This window comes from Hyperoodon ampullatus (assembly GCF_949752795.1).
Source record: "Hyperoodon ampullatus genome assembly, chromosome: 12".
Lineage (NCBI taxonomy): Eukaryota > Metazoa > Chordata > Mammalia > Artiodactyla > Ziphiidae > Hyperoodon > Hyperoodon ampullatus.
Window position 1 is genome coordinate 28,076,061 of NC_136925.1, and position 27,996 is coordinate 28,104,056.

Genomic DNA, 27,996 nt, shown 5'->3' on the forward strand with positions numbered 1-27,996 from the left:
CTCCTATCTAGTTTAAAACCTGGACTAATCATACTATTAAACTATACTTCAGATAATCTCTCAGGTTACTTCTCCACTTCCTCACCTAGTAGGGGGGTGGGCTTTGTGTTTGTGGGGACAAAGCCCCTGGCCTCATGCCAGCCTTGAGCTGTGCATTGGCTGGCCTCTGCTGATTATGAGGTAAATCCTATGTCTGTCTTTACATGTCCCTATCCTCTAATGCTTAAGCTCATGTCTATTAACCTTTGTTCTACTCTCAGATCTAGAAACAGTCTTAGAGGTAGTCTGATGAGCCTGATCTACCTAAGGATTTGTTTGTGAATTAACCAGAGATCTGCATGGGACTATCATTGATCTTAGTCAGAGTGGTTCCTCTGTTTGCTCCTTGCACTTCCACAGAGATTCTAGCAAGCCTTTCATTTGTTTCTATTTCTGTAATAAGGGGAATAAGTATTCATCTGGAGAAATAAAACACAATTGCTTTCCCCTGCTGGGCAGTGCAGTACCACCAAGGTTACTTTAATGTGTCTGTTGCCAGATCACTGATCCAAGGCTCCTCAGTGTTCCAAATGCGTAGTGTCCTAACTATTGTGTTTCCTCCTAACATAAATGCCACTTTCTAAAAAAACACCCAGAAGAAAAATATCAGGACACCATCTGTAGTCATGTCCATAACCTCTGCTTCTAATCCACTCCTCCTCTAAGTTCCCTAGATTCAGAGAAAAACCTGGCTTCCCTGTTTGCTTTTTCTATTTGGACTTGTATGGTTTAACCCACATATCCTAGCTCTTGATATGCTAAAGAGAGAGAGAAAGAAATTTGACAGTCGTTACCTCATGACAATATCCTAGCTCTCAGGGTTACTGACTTGCTTCCAAATAATATCTTTAGATGTCAGAAATTGAATATTTTTCTTTGGTTCCTTCTGTAAAAAGTCCTAATCTTTTTCAGGCAGAAGGACAGAGTTAGGCAAAGAGGATGTCATAACAAAGAAAAGTTTCAAAAGTTAAATGGAAAAGCACAAAAATAACCTTAGATTATCACACTTATTATAGACTTTTCTCTATGCTTCTAAAATTAGACAATGGATAAAAAAATGTATGTAAAATTCAAAGGACAACATCCTTTTAGGAATATATTCCAGAGCCAGAAAACATATATAGACACTGATAAAGTTTAAAGAATAAAAAATTAAACATATTTCTATGGTAAAAATAATGGTAAAAAATTAACAGCTTTTTGGAGAAAATACTCAATATAGTTACAAAATCATTGATACCCATAACTTTTTTTGATATAATTTTAACATCTGTATTGGAGTATAATTGCTTTACAATGGTGTATTAGTTTGTGTTGTATAACAAAGTGAATCAGCTATATGTATACATATATCCCCATGTCCCCTCCCTCTTGCATCTCCCTCCCACCCTCAATATCCCACCCCTCTAGGTGGTCACAAAGCATGGAACTGTTCTCCCTGTGCTATGCGGCTGCTACCCACTATCTATTTCACATTGGGTAATGTATATATGTCAATGCCACTCTCTGACTTCATCCCAGCTTACCCTTCCCCCTCCCCATGTCCTCAAGTCCATTCTCTATGTCAGCGTCTATATTCCTGTCCTGCCCCTAGGTCCATCAGAACCATTTTTTTTTTTTTAGATTCCATATGCATGTGTTAGCATATGGTATTTGTTTTCTCATTCTGACTTACTTCACTCTGTATGACAGACTCTAGGTCCATCCACCTCACTGCAAATAACTCAATTTCGTTTCTTTTTATGGCTGAGTAATATTCCATTGTATATATGTGTCATATCTTCTTTATCCATTCATCTGTCGATGGACACTTAGGTTGCTTCCATGTCCTGGTTATTGTAAATAGTGCTGCAATGAACATTGTGATACATGACACTTTTTGAATTATGGTTCTCTCAAGGTATATGCCCAGTAGTGGGATTGCTGGGTCGAGTTACCCATAACTCCTAAAAACTCTTACATATAAATAAGAAAAACACATGTATCCTACTCATAAATAAGCAGTTTGTAAAAGTAAAAATGCAAATGGTCAGTAAACATTAAAATAAACGTTTAGGAGACTTCTAGTTTCTAGTTCTACATATAAGAAGCTTGGAAACTGCCAGTCCATCTGAACAGTAGGTAAAAAGCTGAACAGACTAAAAAATCAACAGTTTTTCTTGGGTCCATAAGAAAGGGGATGACACAGGGCAAACTGCTACCCCAAAATTGGAGAGATATACAGACAAATATGGGGAGTCACAGTTTACCAGAGGAGAAACCACTGTGGAAACCAGAGCCCAGGTAGGAAAACCTGAACTGTAATTGACAAATTGCTGAAGGCTTAGTGAGGACAACTCTGAGAGTAAAAATTTCCCAGTAGACTCACTTATAGTGAAACCACAACAATTGAGTGAAATTTACTTTCAGGAGCCCAACCTGGTTCCTACAGAAAATATTGGACAAAAATCCCCTCATGGGGCTTCCCTGGTGGTGCAGTGGTTGAGAATCTGCCTGCCAATGCAGGGAACATGGGTTCGAGCCCTGGTCTGGGAAGATCCCACATGCCACGGAGCAACTAAGCCCGTGCGCCACAGCTACTGAGCCTGCGCGTCTGGAGCCTGTGCTCCGCAACAAGAGAGGCAGCGACAGTGAGAGACCCGCGCACTGCGATGAAGAGTGGCCCCTGCTCGCCATAAATAGAGAAAGCCCTCACACAGAAACGAAGACCCAACACAGCCAAAAATAAATAAATAAATAAAAAAAAAAAAAAAAAAAAAAAATCCCCTCATGCTTCCAGCAGGGGCAGTAGAAAAGGGACTACTTTGAAATATACCAGAGCACTCTATTTTTCTTAAGAAGGCCTGCACTCAGAGGAAATGAGATAACCACAGCCTAACCTCCTGGAGTTTTATCAGAATCTAACTAACCTGAGGTAAGGTAATACCCAACTCCAGCTTGCTCTAACCATCCTGTTCCACCTAAGGGGAGGGAAGAAGAAACCTGAGAAACACTTGTGAAGTTCATGGTACAGAGGCACAGGTTCACTGAAAGACAGAACTAATCATAAGACTACAGAATGCTTCCCCTCCTCCCACACCTCACAACCACATTACTAAAGGCCTATTTATAGAAGTTCATTTTACTCAGTACATCATGTCCAGCTGTGAAGAAAAAAATTACAAAGCATACCAAAAGGGGAAAAAAACATACTTTGAAGAGACACAGCAAGCATCAGAACCAGACATGGCAGAGATGTTGGAATAATCAGCTCAATAATTTAAAACACCTATGATTAACATGCTAAGGGCACTAATGGATAAAGTAGACAGCATGTAAGAATAAATGGTGAATGTAAACACAGAGACAGAAGTGCTAAGAAAGATCCAAAAAGAAATGCTAGCAATAAAAACACTGTAACAGAAATGAAAAATACTTTTCATGAGTTTATTAGTAGACCAGAGACAGCTGAGGAAAGAATCCCTGAACTATAGGATATATCAATAAAATCTTCAAAAGCTGAAAAACAAGAGGAAAAAGACTGAAAAGAAAAACCCAAAACAGAATATCCAAGGACTGTGGGACAACTATAAAAAGTGTAACATATGCATAATGAGAATAAAAAGGAAAATAACTAAAGTAAGAGAAGAATATTTGAAACAGTAACCACTGAAAATTTCCTCAAATTAATATCAACAGATCCAGAAAGGTGAGGGAGTACCAACAAGGATAAATGCCTAAAATACTACACCTAAGCTTATCATTTCCAAACTATAAAAAGTCAAGGATAAAGAAAAAATTCTGAAAAACCCAGAGATTAAAAACACCTTACCTATAGAGACATAAATGTAAGAATTACATCCAAGTTCTCCTAAGAAAGCAAACAAACAAGAAGAGCATGGAGTGAAATATTTAAAATATTGAGAAGAAAAAACCCTACCAACCTAGAATTTTATACCTTGTGAAATTACCTTTCAAAACTGAAGGAGAATAAAGGCTTTCTTGGACAAAAAGTGAGGAAATCTGTTGTCAGTAGATCTGCCTTGCAAGATATATCAAAACAGTTTCTTTAAAGGGAAGGAAAGTAATATAGGTCAAAAACTCAGATCTACATGAAGAAAGAGAATTAAAGAAGGAATAAGTAAAGGTAAAATGAAAACTTTTATTTTTCTCATTCTAACTGATCTAACAGATAACAGTTTGTTCAAAATAATTATAGCGACAATGTATTTGAATTTATACACACACACACTTTTATGTATGCTTACATATAAGTGAAATAAATGACAACAATAATAAAAGGCACAGGGGAAAGTAATCAGGATTATTTGGTTATTATAAGGAACTCACACTACCTGTGAGTGGTATAGTGTTATTTGAAAGAAGACTTGGATTAGCTGTAAATGTATATTGTAAACTGAGGCAATCATTTAAAAATTTAAAGAAAAACTAATATGCTAAGAGGAGAATAAAATGGAATTTTATAAATGCTTAGTTAAAACCACAAAAGGTAGGAAAAAAAGACCAAACTAGGAAAAAAGAATAAAGGCAACAAATAAAGAGTAAAACATATGGTAGATATCAATCCAACTATACCAATAATCACTTTGAATGTCAGTGGCCTAAATGGACCCATTAAAAGACAGAAGAAAAATGGTAGAGATGAACCAGGTTTCAAGGCAGAAATTGAGACACAGATGTAGAGAACAAATGTATGAACACCAAGGAAGGAAAGTGGTGGGGGGGGTGGTGGTGGAATGAATTGGGAGATTGGGATTGACATATATACACTAATATGTATAAAATGATAACTAATAAGAACCTGTTGTATAAAAAATAAATTTAATTTAATTTTAAAAAATACCCAACTATACCTTAAAAACAATTCATACCTTCTCCCACCCACCAAAACAAACAAACAAACAAAAAAGACAGAAGTTGTAAGAATGGATTTTTTAAAAAGACCCAAATGTGGTATGTCTACAAAAAAACCTACTTTGGTTTTAAACACATATAGATTAAAAGTAGATATATGTAGAAAAGGATACCATGCTAACACTAATCCAAAAAAGTAGGATTGGATATAATAATTTTGGACAGAGCAGACAGTCTCAGGAACAGAGAGGGCCACTACCTAATAATAAAAGGGTCAATTTTCAAAGAAGATTTTACAATACTTAACATGTATGCACCTGACTAAAAAATGGTCAAACTATGTGAGGCTAAAACTAATAGAATTGCAAAGATTAAATAGATGAATCCACAACCATACTTGGAGTCTTCAACACCCATTTATCAGAAATGGACAGATCCAACAAGGAGAAAGTCATAGAAGATATAGTTTAACTCACCAACACCATCAATCAACTGGTTATAATTTACATCGACTTCATTCAACATTAGAAGAATACACATTCTTCTCAAGCTCACATGGAATATTCACCAGGAGAGACTATGATGCAGACCCAGAACTGCCAAAGCAATCCTGAGGAAAAATAACAAAGCTGGAGGCATAAACCTCCCAGATGTCAGGTAATACTACAAAGCTACAGTAATCAAAAGAGCATGGTATTGGTACAAAAAAGACATATGGATCAATGGAACAGAATAGAGAACCCAGAAATAATCCCACACCCCTACAGTCAATTAATCTTTGACAAATGAGGCAAGGATATACAATGGAGAAAAGACAGTTTTTCAGCAAGTGGTGCTGGGAAAGCTGGACAGCCTCATGTAAATCAATGAAGTTAGAACACTCCCTCAAACCAAATACAAAAATAAACTCAAAATCGTTTAAAGACCTAAATGTAAGACATGACACCATAAAACTCCTAAAAGAGAACATAAGCAAAACATTCTTGGACATAAATCGTAGCAATATTATCTTAGATCAGTTTCTCACGGCAAAAAAAGTAAAAGCAAAAATAAACAAATGGGACCTAATCAAACTGAAAATATTTTGTACAGTAAAGGAAACCACCAACAAATGAAATGACAACCTACAGACTGGGAGAAAATATTTGTAAATGATGCAACTGACAAAGGGTATTTTCCAAAATATACAAAGAGCTCATGCAACTCAATATCAAAAAAAAAACAACCCAATCAAAAAATGCACAGAAGACGGTATCGGAGAGGGCAGGCTGCCATGAACCGCCTCCAAGATGACTACGACCCCTATGCAGTTGAAGAGTCTAGTGACGAGGAGCTGGCTTTGAGCAGGTTTAACGGTAAAGTAGGGGACATAAGATATATATATCTCGGAAGATATATGTCTCGGAAGTAAACATGTATCTCAGAAGACCACTGTAGAAGAAGATGACCTGGGATAGTCACAGATGAAGTTCTATGGGAATTTCCAGAAGGGAGGGATTAATCCTATCTGGAGGAAAATTGCAGTTATGTTGACAAGAGATTTCCAGGAAAATTTAGCCATTTTTTAAGCTGTCAGCAGATCCTGTTCATAAACTTTAAAACATTCTGTACAACTAAAAAAAAAAAAAAAAAAAAAAAAAGATGCACAGAAGACCTAAGTAAACATTTCTTCAAAGAAGGCAGATGGCCAAAAGGCACATGAAAAGATACTCCACATCCCTAATTATTAGAGAAGTACAAATCAAAATCAAAATGAGGTATCATCTCATGCTGGTCAAAATGGCCATCACCATAAAGTCTACAAATAATAAATCCTGAAGAGGGTGTGGAGAAAAGGGAACCCTCCTACACAGCTGGTGGGAATGCAAATTGGTGCAACCACTATGGAGGTCCCTTAAAAAACTAAAAATAGAGCTCTCATATGATCCAGCAATCCCACTCCTGAGCATATATCCAGAAAATACAAAAAGTCTATCTCGAAAAGATACATGCACGCCAATGTTCATTGCAGCACTATTTTTAATAGCCAAGACATGGGAGCAACCCAAATGGCCATCGACAGATGATTGATTTACAAATACGTGGTGTATATATATACACACACACACACACACACAATGGAACATTTCTCAGCTATAAAAAATGAAATATTGCCATTTGCAGCAACATGGGTGGACCTAGAGAATATCATACTAAGTGCAGTAAGTCAGACAGAGACAAATATCATATGATATCAATTATATATGGAATCTAAAAAATAATACAAATGAATTTATTTACAAAACAGAAACAGACTCATGGACATAAAAAACAAACTTAAAGTTAGCAAAGGGGAAAGTAGGGGAGGGATAAATAGGACTTAATAGGATACATAGGGATTAACACATACACTGTATTATATATAAAATAGATAAGTGACAAGGGTTTACTGTATAACACAGGAAACAATGTTCAATATCTTATAATAATCTATAATGTAAACTAATCTGAAATATATATATATATATATATATATATATATCCGAATCACTTTGCTGTATACCTAAAAGTAATGTGACACTGTAAATCAACTATACTTCAATAGAAGAATAAAAATTAGTTTCCAGTCTCTTTTTGAAGATAGAAGCAGAGGGAATACTTCCAAACTCAATTTATGAGGCCAGTATTATCCTAATACCAAAACCAGACAAAGACATTACAAGAAAAACTACAGATAAATCTCTCTCATGAACACAGATGTAAGAATTCTCAACAAAATATTAGGAAATCAAGTCCAACAAGGTAAAAAAGGATTATACACCATAACCAAATGAGATTTATCCCAAGTCTGCAAGGTTGGTTCAACATTCAGAAATCAATGTTATCCATCACAGCAACAGGCTAAAAAAGAAAAATCTCATAAGCATATCAATAGATTCAGAAAAAAGCATTTGACAAAATCCAAGACTCACTCATGTTAAAAATTCTCGGTTATTTTGGAATAAATAACTTCTTCAACTTGATAGAAAATATCTACAAAAAAATCTACAGTCAACATTATACTTAATGATGAACTATGTGAAGTCTTACCACTAAGATCAGGTACAAAGTTAAGAATGTTCCCTTTCACTATCTCTTTTCAAAATTTTACTGCCAGTTTAGCTAATACAATAAGAGAAGGAAATAAAAGTGTACAAATTGGGATGGAAGAAATAAAACTGTCTTTGTTTACAGATGATATAATTGTCTATGTAGAAATCTGAAAGAATCAACAACAACAAAAAATGTCTAGAGTAAGTGATTATAGCAAGGTTGCAGGACACAAAGTTAATATACAAAAGTCAATCACTTTCCCATATATTAGCAATGAACAAGTGGAATTTGAAATTAAAAACACAATACCATAATATTAGCACTAGTAATTTTATTTGGTGAATCAGTTATGAATTATGTAAAATCAACCATCTAAATAATTTCTTAAAATAATGAATATAATTAAAGTAATTAAAATGAATCTAAATCCTTATAGTGGTCAACTTATTTCACGCTGATAAAATTACTAGTATGTAATGAATTCTTTTTTCCTTTTTTTTTTTTTTAACAAAAAATCTATACTGAATCAGAGGTTTCTATGCAGCATTTTGATTCTACATAGTTTCCAAGGTCATGTAGGACCTTAAGGGACATCTTAACACGTTCTCTCTGGATTATTCCTTTTGAGCAGCTTGAACTTCAATCAACATGAGTGTACTAATGAAAAGAACTGCACTAAAATTTAAGTCTAAACAGGTGTTGCAAGAGGACACTTTTTAATTAGGTTGTATTATTTTGTCTGTATGATTTATTATTGGTTTTGGTCAGTTGTTGTACAGCATCAATATCAATGTGTTTGATTTCTGATTTTACTTTACAAACTAGGAAAAGCATTTGCCAGCAGACAAGAGTTCTCTTATGTAGCTATAGGCAGGGTTCCTAAAAAACAGCATCCCCTTTATACTAAAAAAAAAAAAAAAAAAAAAAAAAAAAAAAAAATTAATGTTTATTACTGAATAGAATGAAATACAGTTTAAAACTAGGATCCAAATGTCAGTCATGGAAGCAGACTGGTCCATCAAAGGAATCATAATTGAGGGTTTCAGACAGGGAGGAAAAGAACCCCCGGCCCACCCCGGGAACATGATAAAAGTAGATCACATTTGGGTGTACTGTTGATCCATATGTTGAGGTCAGGAGGAACTGGCTGAACTGCACCATTTAGGAACTGCTATTCTTTGTCTCGGAAGTAATCTGAAACACTGCAGCAAAGTTTTCATAGCATAATTTAATTGGGTTATCTTGAGTACAACTTTCTAAGGGAAAAGAAGAGCACTGGATATTCACTGGAGGTCTAATTAGCTGTAACTTTTATTTTGCTGTACGATTATAATTGCAGCATATATTCTCATAGCTCTCAATATGTAGAAATAGTTCTTCTGTTTTGTATTGTCTCCACAATACCTTCTCTTCCATGTTGTCAAAAGTAAGAAAATTTATCAGGGAAGATAGGGTGGGAGAATTTCTTTCTAGGTGATTTAAAAAAAAATATGTTGGTCTTCCCTGGTGGCGCAGTGGTTGAGAATCTGCCTGCCAATGCAGGGGACACGGGTTCGAGCCCTGGTCTGGGAAGATCCCACATGCCGCGGAGCAACTAGGCCCGTGAGCCACAACTAGTGAACCTGCGCGTCTGGAGCCTGTGTCCCGCAACAAGAGAGGCCGAGACAGTGAAAGGCCCGCGCACCGCAATGAAGAGTAGCCCCCGCTTGCCGCAACTAGAGAAAGCCCTCGCACAGAAACGAAGACCCAACACAGCCATAAATAAATAAATAAATAAATAAATTTATTAAAAATAAATATATATATGTTGAGAGTGTATGTGTGCATTGAAGGTATGTTTGCCTTACTGTAATACTAAACCACGTAATAGTATATTGCTAGTGTTTTGTGATATTGAGATCTGACAGCACATCAAGATGTTTAGGTGAAAAAGCAAATTAAAACAAGACAAAATAGAATCAAAACACAACAAATAAAGCCCTTTGGAAACAAAACCAAAAATTACTGTTTTCTTTTTTTTTGGTCTTTCATGGGTTTCCCCCCACCCCCCCATTATCAGAGGTAAATATAAGGTTTTTTTCTTTTCATAATTTCTGTCTTGAAAGCCTTCTGTGGTTATCATTGGGAGAAAACTTAAAGCAGTTTAAGTCATTAAGCACAAAGAATACTTATATATTTTTCACTTATATTCAATCACTCTTATCCATGCATCAAACCCTCTGCTGGGACATGGAGAAGTGGGCTTTACTATTCAAACCTGACCTTGATCTTTCAAAGTACTATTTCAACAGCTAGATACAAAAGCCTTTAGGGAGTGAACACAGGGGTTTGATCATTTCCATGAGATACCACATTTGCATTGAGATAAACACAGTGGTTGGCCAACAGTCCTCACTGTACAATGGCATATTTTGAATGTCCCAATAAACTTGTGTTCTGATACCTGACCTTGGAAAGAGCTATGATTCATACTGACAATATTTAGCTTCCATGTGGTTACCTGGGCCTGAAATTTGAAAGGCATCTCTGCTCCTTCTTTCTCACCCCCTACTGAATAACAATGCTCATCAGTTCTGTTTTCAAATCCATTGAAGAAGACTAATTTCACCCAGTAAAGGCTTTTCTATCACTTAGGATATCCTCTTGCCTAGATTGCTCCTTCAGCCTCTTAAAATGTCCCTGTGCCTCCAGCTTTTCTCCCTCCAATCCAGCTTTGGCATTGTAACCAGTGTGATCTTCCTAAAATATAAATGTGATTGCTTGCTTACCTGCCTCCAAACCCTGCTAATTTCTTTTGAGGAAAACTCCAAACTATTTTAAAGTCTTTTATGGTCTGCATCCTATATATCTTTCTAGTTACACTCACATAATGCTCCTTCCATTTCATTCTATGCTCCTGCTTTCAGAATACCTTGTTCACAGACCATACCATTCTATTGTTATTTTCAACTCTATGACTTTGTACTTGCTTTAACTACCACCTCCTGCCCAGAATTTAACCCTCACTTCATTGCCTGCTTCATTCCACCTTAACTTTAAGAATAGGCTTAGATGGCATTTCCCCCAAGAAGCCTCAAGAGATCTCTTGTCATGGTTAGAGCATTGGAGTATCTGCACAATTCTGCTGAAGAACTGTGTACTATGAGTTAGAATTGTTTGCCCCTTTATAGGTTTAAAATGCCGAAAGGGCAAGTGCTCTTATTCATCAGAGTATCTAGCTCTGTTCCCTGTCTTGAATAGATGAAGAAACATGGGTATTCTGTTAAACTCTTCCCTTCACATGCAGGTGGAGGATCCTAGGATGTTGTTATCCTTTCCAGTGGAAGAAAGAATCCTTGTCACATCTTGGACCACTGACTTTCCCATCAAGTAGTTACAGGAGTCAGACTCAGAGGCCATATTCACTTCACATGCACCAGGACAGCTGCATTGGTAGTTAAAATAATGATGCAAGTGGCTAAAGAGTTACTGTCCTGATCATACTGAGACCATTTCAGCTATTCTAGGCAAGTGGAACGTTTCTTAGGACCCTCTGCTAGGTATCCCCAGATGTAAAAACTAAAGGGAAAATCCATAGAAGATAGGGGGCAGGGTTACTCTCACATCCTGAACCAGCCCTATAGCCAGAGTCTGTTCTGTACTTTGAATATCACACTTGAATGTAGAGATATGAATTTAAATACCAAGAGAATGACAATTTTTAGTGGCTAGTCTAAACAGTCCTGGTTTACCCTATGCTCTTAAGCTATCTCATACATGCAACCTTTCATGTAAAATCTCTTAAGTTTAAGAATGTTTCCCACAACTTGAAGGGAGAAATTATCTAGAATCACTAAGCATACTTCATGCTACATTTAGTATATAGTGTAGGCCATGTATAAATATAAAATGTAATTTTAATGGAATATAAAATTTTCAAGATACAGAAATAAAAAAGATTAAAAAGCACGCATAATCTTATGCCTCTCACACAAAGATCTTTACAAAGTAAAATTTAGATTATATTTTATATATGTATTTTACATTTTTTTACATTTTTGCATTTTTTGTATTTTACATTTTTTGATCTACATTTTTGATACTGTAGATCAGTTATCTCCTATTGTAAAGAAAGTACTTGTCAGGTCAAGTTTGAAGCATTGAAAATTACAAACAACTGTACTCATCTTTCCTGGGTCCTGGATAAGCAACAGGATACACAAACATAACCCCTTGGAAAGACTTTTAAAGATAATACACTATTCAGGCAAAGGCCAATGATAAAATTCCTATGAGATATCAAACAAAAAAATTTTCATAGGGCTTCCCTGGTGGCGCAGTGGTTGAGAGTCCGCCTGCAGCTGGGACTGTGAGCCATGGCCGCTGGGCCTGCGCGTCCGGAGCCTGTGCTCCACAAGGGGAGAGGCCACAACGGTGAGAGGCCCGCGTACCGCAAAAAAAAAAAAAAATTCATATCACTACGGTAAATTCTTTTTTAATTACCAATAATCTAGCAGTATTTTCCATCAGTAAATGCTTAAAGATAATTGGAAGCAACTTATTTATAGTATAATTTAAAATGGAGGGACACATAAAATGGCATGCAGCTACACGAAAATCATCCAACAGACTGACCAGGAAACCCTAATTGCAATGTGCAGACAAAATTGGTTCCCAAGGCCCACTTACCCTTGATATTTAGCACTATGTTTATGACAATAAGGTCTTTTATAATAAATGGAGCAAAAGAGATTTTTCCAATAGGTGCGGATAAACGGAAAACTCCTCTTTAACATATCACTATTTGGAGTACATAAAAGAAAATGAATATTAGAAGACCATGATTTCTAGACCATATAAAAGATAATTGAAGCATTAAAATAACTACATAGTATATCAAACCACAGGACTTGTGAATCACAAAATATTATCATGAGATCTTAGAATGTAAAATAATTTTCCTTAATGAGTGAAACTGCACTCATATACACCCTGGGGATTTCTATACTAGTTCTTTAAGGTAACTAGGTATTAATATTTAGAATAGAATTTTTCTTTGGTTAAAGGGGACCAGGTTTAATAATGTTTATATAATAGAAAGGAGCTAAGAATATACAACTGGGAAAGGAGAGTTTATCTAATAAATGATATTGGAAAAACTGGATATCCACATGCAAAAGAATGAAACTATACACCTATCTTATACCATACACAGAAATTAACATGTATTAAAGACTTAAATTTAAGACTTGAAACTGTAAAACCCCAAGAAGAACCCATAGGCAGTAAGCTCCTTGACAACAGTCTTGGCAATGGTTTTTCTGGATTTGGCATGAAAAGCAAAGGCAACAATAGCAAAATTAAACAAAGTAGGACTACATCAAACTAAAAATAAAGCTTCTTTACAGCAAAGGAAAGCATCAATAAAATGAAAAGGCAACCTACAGAATGAAAGAAAAGCCTATATGAACTATGAGATACCATTAAGAGACACAATTATGTCTTATTGAAATTCCAGAAGAAGAAGAGAGGGAGAAAAGGGTCAGAGAGCTTATTTAATGAAATCATGAATGAGAATTTCATAAACTGGGGGAGAAATTTAGACAACCAAGTTCATGAAGCTCAGAGGTCTGCAGTGTTTCAACTCAAAAAGATCTTCTCTAGGACACATTATAATAAAACTATCTAAAATCAAAAACAAAGAGTAAATTTAAAAACAGCAAGAGAAAATAAATTCTCACATACAACGAAAGCTACATAAGACTATCAGCAGAATTCTTAGCAGAAACTTGTAAAACCAGGAGAAAGTGGAATGATATATTCAAAGTATAGTAAGAAAAAAACTGCCAGTGAAGAATACTTTACCCAGAAAAACTGTCTTCAGAAACAGAGAGACAAAGATTTTCTCAGACAAAAAAAAAAAAAAAAAAAGGGCTTCCCTGGTAGTGCAGTGGTTGAGAGTCCGTCTGCCAATGCAGGGGACACAGGTTCATACCCCGGTCCGGGAAGATCCCACATGCCACAGAGCAGCTAGGCCTGTGAGCCATGGCTGCTGAGCCTGCGTGTCCGGAGCCTGTGCTCCACAATGGGAGAGGCCACAGCAGTGAGAGGCCCATGTACCAAAAAGAAAAAAAGTTTTGGGAGTTTATCACTGCTACCCCTGCTTTACAAAAATGGCTAAAAGGACTTCTTTAAGTTAAAATGAAAGAAGACTAACAATATGAAGACACATCAAAATATAAAACTCACTATAAAGCTAAGAATATGGACAAATTCAGAATACTCTACTACTATAATGGTGCTTCATAAATCACTTTTAACTCTGGTGTAAATGTTAAAAGACAAATATTAAAATAACTATATAATAATGTGTTAAATGGGTACATCATATATAAATTGTGGCATCAATAAACACAAAATGTGGGAGGAGGAGAAGTTAAATATAGAGTTTCTGTGCACAAAGGTAAATACAGTAGGTAGTAGATGAATCACTTATAAAGCTAGCATGAAGGTTAAAAGACAAAAGTAGTGAAAATAACTATTATAAGAATAATTAGTTAAGGTACTCACAAGATTTAAAAGATGTAAAATGTGACATCAAGAATATAAAACATGGGGGTAATAATGATGTTGGGGTTTAAATGGGATCAAACTTAAGTTGTTATCAATTTAAAATATACTGTTATATATAAAAGTTGTTATATGCGAGCCTCATGGTAATCACGAAGGAAAATCTATAGTAAGTACAAAATAAGGAGAAAGTAATATAAGCATATTCCTAAAGTCATCAAACCACAAAGGAAGAGAGCAAGAGAAGAATGAAGGAAAAAAGAACTACAAAAAACAGCAGAAAACAATGAACAAAATGGCAATAAGCACATACCTATTAGTGATTACTTTAAATGAAAATGGACAAAATTCTCCAACCAAAAGAAATAGAGTGGATGAATGGATTGAAAAAAAAAAAAATGACCCATCCATATGCTGCCTACAAGAGATTCACTTTAGACGTAAGGACACACACAAACTGAAATTGAAGGAATGGGAAAAAGATATTCCATGTACATGGAAATCGAAAGAAAGCTAGACTAGCTCTACTTATATCATACAAAATAGACTTTGAAACAAAGACTTTAATAAGAGACAAAGAAGGACATTACATAATGATAAAGGGGTCAATCTAACAAGAAGATTTAACATTTGTAAATATTTATACACACAACATAGGAGCACCTAAATATATAAAGCAAATATTAACAGATCCAAAGGGAGAAATAACAATACCATAATAGTAGTGGACTTCAATACCCCACTTACATCAATGAATAGCTCATTCAGGCAGAAAATCAATAAGGAAACATTGACCTGAAATGATATATTAGACCAGATGGACTTATCACATATTTATAGAACATTCCATCCCAAAGCAACAAAATACACATTCTTCTCCAATACACATGGAGGGTTTTCCAAGACAGATAATATGCTAGGTCACAAAACCAGTCAATAAATTTAAGAGGACTGAAATCATATCAAGCATCATTTCCAACCACAATGGTATGAAACTAGAAATTAATTACATGAGGAAAACTTAAAAAGTAATAAATAGGTGGAGATTAAGCAAGATGCTATTTAATGATCAATGGATCAAAGAAGAAGTCAAAAGAAAATTAAAAAATACACAGTGAGACAAATGAAAATGGAGATGTAATATAGCAAAACTTACAGGATGTACAAAAGCTGTTCTAAGAGGGAAGTTCATAGCAAAAAATGCCTACCTCAGGAAATCAGAAAATGTTAAAATAAAAACCTTTATACCTCAAGAAATTAGAAAAAGAAGGATAAATGAAGCCCAAAACTAACAGAAGGAAATAACAAAGATTAGAGCAGAAATAAATAAAACAGAGACTAAAAAAGACAATAGAAAAGATCAGTGAAACTAAGAGCTGGTTCTTTGAAAAGATGAACAAATTTGACTAACTTTAGCTAGACTCATGAAGAAAAAAAAGAGAGAAAACTCAAAATTAGAGGTGAAAATGTTACAACTGATATCACAGAATTACAGAGAATCATAAGAAACTACTAAGAATAACTGTACACCAAATTGGACAACCTTGATAAATGGATGAATCATAGAAACATACAACCTTCAGACTGAATCATGAAGAAATACTAAATCTGAACAGACTGATTACTATTAAGATGAATGAATCAGTAATCAAAAACCTCCAAAAAACAAAAGTTCAGGACCAGATGACTTCATCGGTGAATTCCACCAAGAATTCAAAAAATTAAAAGCAATGCTTCTCAAACTCCTCGAAAAAACATAAGAGGAGAAATACTTCCAAACTCATTTTACAAGACCAGTATTAACCCAATACCAAAACCAGATAAGGAAGCCACAAGACAATGACAGACCAATATCCTTGATGAACATAGATACAAACTTCAACAAAATATTAGCAAACTGAAATTAACAATACATTAAAATGCTTATACATCATAACCAAGTGGGTTTTATTTCAGGGATGCAAGGATCATTCAACTTCCACAAATCAATCAATGTGATACATCACATTTAAAAAATGAAGTATAGATTCCATATATATGTGTTAGCATATGGTATTTGTTTTTCTTTCTGACTTACTTCACTCTGTATGACAGATTGTAGGTCCATCCACCTCACTACAAATAACTCAGTTTCATCTCTTTTTATAGCTGAGTAATATTCCATTGTATACATGTGCCACATCTTCTTTATCCATTCATCTGTCGATGGATACTTAGGTACTTAGGTTGCTTCCATGTCCTGGCTATTGTAAATAGAGCTGCAATAAACATTGAGGTACATGACTGTTTTTGAATTATGATTTTCTCAGGGTATATGCCCAGTAGTGGGATTGCTGGGTCATATGGTATTTCTATTTTTAGTTTTTTAAGGAACCTCCATACTCTTCTCCATAGTGGTTGTATCAATTTACATTCCCACTAGCAGTGCATCAGGGTTCCCTTTTCTCCACACCCTCTGCAGCATTTATTGTTTGTAGATATTTTGATGATGGCCATTCTGACTGGTGTGAGGTGACGCCTCATTGTAGTTTTGATTTGCATTTCTCTAATGATTAGTGATGTTGGACTTGAGGACATGGGGAGAGGAAAGGGTAAGCTGGGATGAATTGAGAGAGTGGCATGGACATATATACACTACCAAATGTAAAATAGATAGCTAGTGGGAAGCAGCCACATAGCACAGGGAGACCAGCTTTGTGACCACCTAGAGGAGTGGCATAGGGAAGGTGGGAGGGAGATGCAAGAGGGAGGAGATATGGGGATATATGTATATGTATAGCTGATTCACTTTGTTATACAGCAGAAACTAACACACCATTGTAAAGCAATTATACTCCAATAAAGATGTTAAAAAAGAAATTAAAAAATGAAGGATAAGAATTGTATGATCATCTCAGTAGACACAAACAAAAGCATTTGACAAAATTTGATATCCATTATGATGAAAAACTGTCAATAAAGTGGGTGTAGAGGTAATGTACCTCAACATAAGAAAGGCTATATATGACAAGCTCACAGCTAACATCATACTCAATAATGAAAACCTGAAAACTTTTCCTTTAAGATCAGGCACAAGACAAGGATGCCCACTCTCACAACTTTTATTCAACATAGTATTGAAAGTCCTAGCCAGAGCATATAGGCAAGAAAAACAAATAAAAGGCATCCAAATTGGAAATGAAGAAGTGAAACTCTCACTACTTGCAGATGACATAATATTATGCATAGAAAACCCTAAAGACTCTATCAAAAGACTTTTAGTACCAATAAATATATTCAGTGAAGTTGCAGGTTACAAAATCAATACCAAAAATCGGATGTATTTCTATACGCTAATAATAAACTATCAGAAAGAGAACTGAAGAAAACAATCTCATTTACAATTACATCAAAAAGAATAAAATACCTAGAAATAAATTTAACCAAGGTTGTGAAACACCTGTGTACTGAAAACTATAAAATATTAAAGAAATTGAAGATGCAAATAAATTTAAAGATATTCTATGCTCATGGATTATATTAATATTGTTAAAATGACCATATCACTCAAAGCAATATACAGATTTGATGCAATCCCTATCAAAATTCCAATGGCATTTTTCACAGAAATAGAATAAACAGCTATAAAATTCTAGTGGAATCTTAAAAGATCACAAATAGTCAAAGCAACCTTGAGAACACACACACACACACACACAAAGTTGGAGACAGCACACTACCTAATTTCAAAACATACTACAAAGCTATATTAATCAAAACACTTGTACATCTTTGGTGGGAATGTAAACTGGTATAGCAACTATGGAAAACAGTATGGAAGTTCCTCAGTAAGTTAAAAATAGGGTTACCATAGGATCCAGCAATTCTACTTCTTGGTATTTATCCAAAGGAAATGAAATCATTATCTTGAAGAGATATTAGCACTCCCATGTTCACTGCAGTCTATTTTCAATAGCCAAATTATGGAAACAACCTAAGTGTCCATTGACCAATGAATGGATAAAGAAAATGTGACATATTAAATAAAATGTGATATATATGTATACATATATAAACAGTAAAATATTATTCTGCCATGAAATCCTGCCATTTGCAACAACACACATAAACTTAGAGGACATTATGCAAGTGAAATAAGCCAGAAAGAGGGAGGAAAAATACTGCATAATATCATCTATATTTAGAATGTATTAAAAAAATTCAAACTCATGAAAGTAGAGAATAGAATGGTCTTTATCAATGGTCTCAATATATGCTAGGAGAGTAGATTTCAGGTGCACTCAGCTCACAATCAAAATGGTAACTTTCTGAGATGTTACTTAGCTTGACTGTAGTAATAATTTCACTGTGTATATATCAAATGTTCATGTCGTACACCTTCAATATAGACAATTTTGTTCCAAAAGTAAGATAAATTTTCTCTCTCCTAGGCAGAGACATTTTTCTACATAATTCTGAGTTTTAAATATATTTCTTCTATTAACTTTTAATTTCATATAATGTTGCTCTACCACGTGTCTGCACTGTGAATTGTTTTGTGTAAAATATTGGAAAGAGTATAGCTTGGTAGTGCAAGACAGATGCCAGAAAGAGCACTGATGTTCACATATAAAATTTTTTAATCATCCCTATAATATTCCTGTACTCTCCCTGGTTTTTCCTATTCCCTAAACATATTCCCTTACTTTCAATCATTATTGGAAGGCTTTTAGAGTATGACTAACCTTAGGATTTTCCAACTTTTAGGGGACAGAGAGCACATTTTTAATAGGTTATATCCATTTCATGACTGGTACCCAGATTATATAAACTGAAGCCTGGTAGTTGTTTGCTTGTTGTTTTGTTCTTTTAATGTGGCACTACTGACATAAGAGCAGAGAGATATTTTCAATAAAATGTAGGGTTAAATGGTGGTCTTAGTTTTCAGTAATGTGCAATTTTTAAATTATTTTTTCTGTCTACAGGTATTTTAGAGAAAAGCCTGGTGTGATTGCATGTGCCTGAAAGGTAGATGACATTTTAGCAATACGTATTTACACCTTTGAAATAAATTTTAAAAAGTAATATTGAAAAGGAAAGTAACATTGAACTTCATATATCAAAAAAAATGTGATAACATAAAATCCATCTTCAGTGCCTGGCATTGAATGAATGAATAATAAATTTATCTTTTATTTTTAAAGTTATTTGTAAAGCCTGTTCAAAATATTGGCATGCAACCCAGAATATTAAGGCTACAACTTTAAATGTAACATGACAATATTCACTTCTGTTTTGCAATTTGTTCCTATCAATAACTTAATTTTTGATTACACAGTTTATCAATATGAAATTTTCTGGTTATAAGTTCTGAGGAGATGGGAGAAAATTGGGATCTATAATTTTTAATTAATATAACAATGTTATCCCTAAACTATTTTAATTACCAAAAGTTATGACACAAAGCTTTTTAAAGCAATGTGGCAATACTGATGTACATCAGTCTCTTGTTAAGATCCATGTGCTTAACAGAGAAAACAGACAACAGGGGTGTGTGTGTATATAATTGTATAAATAGTGTGGCTACTTGCACCCTGCATGCGGTCACATTCATTAGAAATTACCTATCCTGTGATTTTGTTATTATCTTTGGCTCTAATAAAGGAACCATACCATTGGTGCAGGTAATTATATTTTTTTCCCCACTATCTGATGTGCCTAGCAGCAACTTTCTGCTAGGAGGAGTAGAACTTGCAGTTAAATATATATACTCTGATATACTTTGTAATTAGTTTCTCAGAAACAAGAGCAATGTTTTGAAAAGCACATGCAGTTCTGAATGAGAACAATTTAAAATGATTTTCATTATTGGTTCCTTTATTTTCCTGTTCCTGCTTACACTGTTTTCCAAATGATTGATTTCATAATCACTGAGTTTTACTTGATAAATGAAAAATATGGCAAGCAATACCCATTATGCAATGAAATTGGATGTGCTAACAATACATTGAATGAATTTATATTTTTCTCTTTCATATTCACGGAACATACACACACATATGCACACACACACATACACGGAAGCAAAAATGCTAATTTCAAGTTTTACACTGCTGCTCTGATTCATTTCCAGCTTTAAAATTTTCACTTTTAGAAAGGGAATTATTCCTTAACCATTTGAAACTAAATTCTAAAAGAATTTTCATAAATTATACTTTATTCTAGGATTTATACTTAATAACACTTTTATAAAAAAAAACAGAAACAAGTTTCCTAGGTTGTAGTTGAAGGGGCTGTATTAGTTACCTAGGGCTTCTATAGCAAAGTATCAAAAACTAAGTTACTTAAAACAACAGAAATTTGTTGTTTCACAGTTCTGGAGCTAGAAGTCTGAAATCAAGACGTTAGCAGGGCCATTGCTTCTTCTGAAACCTGTAGGGAAATCCTTCTTTGCCTCTTCTAAGCGTCTAATGGTTTGCTGACAATCATACATGATCTTTAGCTTACAGCTGCGTAACTCCAACCTCTGTTGGATAACATTTGTTATCACATGGTGTTCTCTCTGTATCTCTGTGTCTGCACATAGCTGTCTTCTTACAAGGGCAACAGTGGTAACGGATAATGAGTCCTCTCCACTCCAGGATGTCAGCATCTTACTTAGCTAATTGCATCTGCAACAATTCTTTCCAAATAAGGTCTCATTCTGAAGTACTAGAGGTTAGCAGTTTATATATATATATATGTATATATATATACATATATATAATTTATATTTTTATATTTTTTATATTTATATATATATAAAATATATCAGACCCTTCTCATAAAATAGAATTAAAATGCCACATATTATTGAACAATTGTGATTTTATATATTTCTGGGCCATTAAATCTTTTAAGGAAGGAAAGATTTGTTTGATTTCAAGTATTGAGAAATTGGCACTATTTTAATGGAAATAGCATTTTATTATTCCTACATAAAATTTCCACATAGAGGACAAACACAGGATGATATTTTATTCATTAATCTGTTTGTCTTGAAACCCTTTGCCCTATTAACAATACTGTATCATGTGAACAATGCCTAGACTCACTTCAAAAGTCATTGAAAGGCAGCCTGAATGTACACTAGATTTACTGAGACATCAGAATTTCATTTCATGAATTCCAAAGGTTCAATTATACCTTGGAGAGTTTTTATGGGTTTTCTAATTTGATTCTGTGCAAATTGGAAAACTGGAAAATTAGCAGCATATTGTCAGTACCTAAGTTCTAGGAAAGAGTCAATTACAAAAAGCCTGAGAGAAAAAATTAGTCAATATGGCTGGGAAATGGAGAATTAAGGTACATTTACCAAATGGATTTTCTCTAATCTGTGTACTTTCAAATATATTTTGGAATAAATAAACCTGAGCATGAACTCCTACATGTTTTTCAATCCTTACAGATTCAAAGAGGATGTCTAATCTGAAAGCCCAAAAAGGTACACTAAGTTTGTAGACTTTATTAATAATTTTGCTAATAGCCATCATGTATAATTTATAATGATTCAAACATAGGAGAACTGAGAAGCAATTTATTCCGTATGTCAATTTTTGTATTTATGTTGACCCAATATGCCAACAGCCAAAACAAACACAAAATCATCAACTAAACTACAGTTTAAGATGCAGATGTAAAGACGCAGATGTAGAGAACAGACTTGAGGACACGGGGTGGGAGGGAGGGGAAGCTGGGACGAAGTGAGAGAGTGGCATGGACATATATACACTACCAAATGTAAAATAGATAGCTAGTGGGAAGCTGCTGCATAGCACAGGGAGATCAGCTCCATGCTTTGTGATGGCCTAGAGGGGTGAGATAAGGAGGGTGGGAGGGAGGCTCAAGAGGGAGGGGATATGGGGATATATGTATACATATAGCTGATTTGCTTTGTTGTAGAGCAGAAACTAACAACATTGTAAAGCAATTATACTCCAATAAAGATATGTATAAAAAACCTAGTTTAAAAGGTCAATAGTTAACGTAGAATGTAACTGAATATATCTCTCTATAAGCATATACACACAAACCACACAACATGCATAAAAATATAAGTAACAGTTTACATTCCTGTTCCACCTCTGTGATTTGGAATGGTTTTGGCTTGGGTACTGAAATATTTGAATCCTACAAATTCACAGGAAACCAAAGAATCACTACTTGAGTCCTCAACCAAGAAGCTCCATTTTGTTTGTAAAAGGTACAAAGACTGAAACTTAAGGTATAAAAATTTTTAAAATAAATCCAAATTTGGTGATGAATTTGTAATAAGTAGCTCTTATGGCAGGCTAGAGTTTAAAAATTAAACTAAGCTGAATATAAAATTTAATAGCTGAGCATTATTGAAAATTTCAGTTAAACTACTGTTTTTCATCTGTGAATTGAGGAAAACAATTATTACCTCACAGGACTTTTGTGTGGATTAAATGAGATGGTAAATTTATAACTGTCTTATTGTAGATGAAAAATAAATATTTATTCATTTCACTTCTCTCTGCCTTCTCTTTTCGTGCTGTTTGAATTAAATTCTTTGATTCAGTTTCTCTTTTTCAAATTGAAACAATTAATGTACTATATATATGGTTTCCCTAAGAACTAGTAAATACAAAATTAAAAGTGGTAAATATATGTCTTATCTGGAAAAAAAGAAAAGAAAAACATGAAGAAACAAGCCAATTCTGGACATAGTAAGATTTCTTTTATATAAGGATTTAGCAGAAATCTAGCAATTGTCAAGATTAATTTAATAAACAGACATAGCAGCCAGGCTAGTTTAGGACCTTAACTGGATATGAAGGCTCTGAGTGACCAAGATGAGCAATGTATACAACCTAAAATTGGAAGAGACCTGACTTAGCCTACCATCTCTGATGTACTTTCCATCAAAATTTATGCCACCATCTTCAATTAAAATCCTTCGTGACCTTAACTGGTCTTCCATTTTCCAACCCTGTCCTCTTTAAGCATAGCTCAAAGTAGCAACCAAATTAACTTTTTAAAAAATTTCAATAAGTTCATGTCACCTCCCTGCTATTTAAAATAAAATAGTGCCCTCCCATGTTATTTAGAATAAAAATGTTATTCCTCCAGTGCCCTCCCATGTTATTTAGAATAAAAACCCAGACTCCTTACCAAGTACCTCAAAGGCTTTGCATGCTCCCTTGCCTGTCTCTTCAAACCTTACGTACTACCTCTCTGTTCTTTATCCTTCTACAGCCACAAAGCTTTCCCAACGTTAGATGTAACACAGTGAGAGGTTGTGTTATACAGTTTTATATAAACTTTGTTTATATTTTACTGTGGTATCCCCAGCTCCTCAAGTAGAACCAGTCTCAATAAATACATATTGAGTAGATTAATTAATTTCAACTCTGCTTTTTTCTATGATGTACGGCCAAGCTAACTGAACTGAATAAACTTACTGAGCACATAATGTCGATAAGGCATAGAGTTATGTATTATGGAGAAATATAAAAGTTAACAATGTGTTTTTTCCCTAAAAGTTTATAATCTATTAAGGGATATTGATATAAAAAACAATGTAATAAAGTTTAAATTAATCAATGCTATAAAACAGAGTGTGCATAGAAATATTTGAGAGGAAATTCATTTTTATTCAGGAGGAGGCATTTAAGCTAGGTCTTAAAATATGGATAATATCTTAAAATTATCATCACCAGTGTTATTACATAAGTAATATTGAATCATATCAATGAATATCAAAGGAAATGTAAAAATCACCTATAATCCTAATACTTCAGAAAATTAAATATTTGGTTCCTTTTCCTTCTAATCTCTGTTTTTGCATTCATACTATTTGTGCAGTTGCAATTGGGATATATAATACATTCAACTTTTTATTCTACTTATTAATAGCCATAAAGTTTTAAAAAATTTTACTTACAATTTTCAGTTTAATGACTGCATAATATTCCAGAGTTGATTAACCAAAATTTAGCTATCTTTTTCAAATTGTTATTTAATTTCTTTTCAGTTATTCCTTAAAATAGATACCTTTGTAACGAACATGCTTAAGCAAATAGCTACTTAAGAATCAGTACGATTTCAACAATGAAAATGAGAAAAATTTCATTCTAGAGATAGGAAATAAACAAAGACAGTACACAACCTAGCTACAGAATAATTATTGCAATTTAGGATTAAAGGAATTTAAGGGGCTTCCCTGGTGGCACAGTGGTTGAGGGTCTGCCTGCCGATGCAGGGGACACGGGTTCGCGCCCCTTCCTGGGAAGATCCCACATGCCGCAGAGCGGCTAGTCCCGTGAGCCATGGCCACTGAGCCTGTGCGTCCGGAGCCTGTGCTCCGCAACGGGAGAGGCCACAACAGTGAGAGGCCCGCGTACCACAAAAAAAAAAAAAAAAAAAAAAAAGGAATTTAAGACATTATCCACTTACATTGTCTCATTTTCCAGATGAGGAAACTGAGGTTCATACAAGTTAAGTGACTTTTCGAGGATGACACGGCTAGTCGGTAGTGTAAGAACAAGGTTCAATCTATATTACTCTAGCTCCCATAGCAACCCTAATCTGCAACTACCAAACACTCTAATTATGAAAACTTAACACATCATTTAAGATACGGTATTTTAGCACTGGATATCTGGTAATGTCTGTTTAATGCTCATTCTTCATTCAGTCCCTCTTTTGGTTCCTCAGTCGTGCTTTATGTGTGATATTTGACGGGCCTGCTTATTTATCTCAAGTATTTATGTCATCCTACCATGACTATATACATGTACATAAAATTATGTGTATATATATATATATCGTTCTATACAATTGCCTGCTTTATTCTTTGTTTCCTGTGATTTTTTTAAAAAATACAATGAAATCTTATGTGGGTTTTTCTCTTTGAATTCTGAGTCTGGTTTGTGCATGCATGTATGTGTGTGCATATGTATGTGTATGTTTTAGTCATTAGACTGTCAATGGATAGAATTTAGTTGTCTTTCCACTGTGATCTCTACTTCCAGAAATATATAAAATGAATTATGAATATTCAACCACGAGGATATTTTATATAACACATTAGATGTAATAATTTGGTGTCATGATTCCTATGCAAAAATGTAAATCCTTCACCAATGTTGGGATGATGGTGCCGGTAAATTCAATCTTAAGCAAAATAATACATTTTATATTCTAAACACCTCTTCTACTTTTTTTTTAAAGTAAGTTTTAGTTAGAGTAGTTTCTATGTATAGATATGATTTTTTTCTTTTCTAATTTTTTTTTTTGTGCCTGCATTGGGTCTTTGTTGTTGCACGTGGGCTTTCTCTAGTTGCAGTGAGCAGGGGCTACCCTTCATTGGGGTGCATAGGCTTCTCATTGTGATGGCTTCTCTTGCTGTGGAGCATGGGCTCTCTAGGCACACGGGCTTCAGTAGTTATGACCCGTGGGCTCAGTAGTTGTGGCTCACAGCCTCTAGAGCACAGGCTCAGTAGTTGTGGCACGTGGGCTTAGTTGCTCCACGGCATGTGGGATCTTTCCAGACCACGGATTGAACCTGTGTCCCCTGCGCATTGGCAGGCGGATTCTTAACCACTGTGCCACCAGGGAAGTCCCCCACCTCTCCTACTTATTAATTCACCACATTAGGATGTGAAATCTTTTCCTTTAATTCCACTGCAATTTTAGGTCAATGTACATTACCATCTCAACATTTGTAAAGCCAAACATCATTTTCAAGGGCTCTGACACAATATGTTGTTTTCTGAACTTTGTAATTTCCTACTCAGAGAAAAAAATCACTTTACCTCAAATAATTTGCTTGTTTCTCTTGAAATTATGTGTTCTTTTTATACATAAGAACTTACATAGAACCCCACCAAGAAAACTTTTTTTTTTATAAATCCAACATTTTTTTATCAAAACAATTTGCAAAATCAATAATAGGATCCTGTCTGAGATGAGTTGGTAAATTATTCCAAAACTCAAATCTTAATAACAATGTATACAAATACATTTCTTAGAGCACAGCATCTTCAACTAAATCATGAATTCAAAGCAGCCTAAGCTATGCTATTTTGTATGTGTGAGTGTTTCTTTTTAATATGCCCAGGAATTATTGTGCAGAGAGAAGATGTGACCTGTGAAATTCAAGAGGAAAAATAGCAGCATTTTTCATTATAAGGCAACCAAGTAGATTCAAGCAGAGAGGTGTCCTCATAAAATCACTCCATAGATTATATCACATGATGGTGAATAATGTTCTGAAATGGAATTACATAACACACGAGCTACTTTGCAAAGTATGAAAATGGAGTTTTGATTATGTAGGAATGGAACAAAATCAAACAGAAAAAATCATTTTAAAATAATGCACCTAAAGTATGTTTTGCAGAAAAATGAGCAGGTATTATACATGGATATAGATGTAAATATAGATATAGATACAGAGATATATAGAGGTATATTAAGAATAGGTTGGGCTGATCATAGATTCTAAAATAAGTACTTGATAGATTGAAGATTATTACATAGTCATAATATACTTGTTTAAATTCAGTTTAACTTTTCTATTAAGGAAAGATACACTGAGAAAATCATATATTCTTAGAAGTAGAAAGTACTTCAGAGTTCAACTCTATTGTATGGCTGAGGATTACATCTTTATCAAAAGTAGAAAGTCATTTGAGAGTAGAATCCCAGTTTTCAAACTTTGCCCTTACTAACTTTATGACTCTGTAAGATCACGTGATTTCCTGAGTTTCAGTTTCAACATATGCAAATCTCACACAATACCTCTATGGAAGCACAGAGCTGACTCTGGCTGCCATAAGAAAAAGGGGTTTATTAGAAAAATCTTGTAGCATCAATGGGAGGCTAAAAGACCAGCTAAATCTGAGGACAAAATTAAAAGAAGCCAGAAAGAAGAGTGGACTCCTACATTACCAACCGTCAAATCAGTTCTTTTTGACTTGGAACACGTTTTTTTCAGGTAACATACCACAATTCTATCTTATTCAATTTTACCTCATCTCAAACCCTTCCATACACAAGCTGTGAACTTATTCTGAGTAACTGTAAACACATTTCTGGGTCAATTACTTAGGGTCTTATATAATTAATGGAAACACTGCAAATGAAAATGTAGTTTTTTGTTGTTATTTTTGGTTGGTTTGTTCATTGGTTGTTGTTTTGTCTTTTTTTTTTAAGCACATGTAGATATATAGAATAGTTGGGTTAGCCTTAATAAAATTTTTGATGCTTAATGGAGGCCAAAGTTTCATGGTGAGGTAAAAATACTATTAAAACCATTAGACTGAAACCACAGTGCTTTAGCTATTAGGCATGCAAATAAGAAGGCAAAGCATCAGGGCTAATTTTAAAGTAGTTAAAATGCAAGGTACTGTGATTTAAGTTCTGCCAGGAAGGAGTGATTGCTTAAAAGTTTCTGTCTCAACTGTATGTGACCATCTTTTACTACACTTATAAATA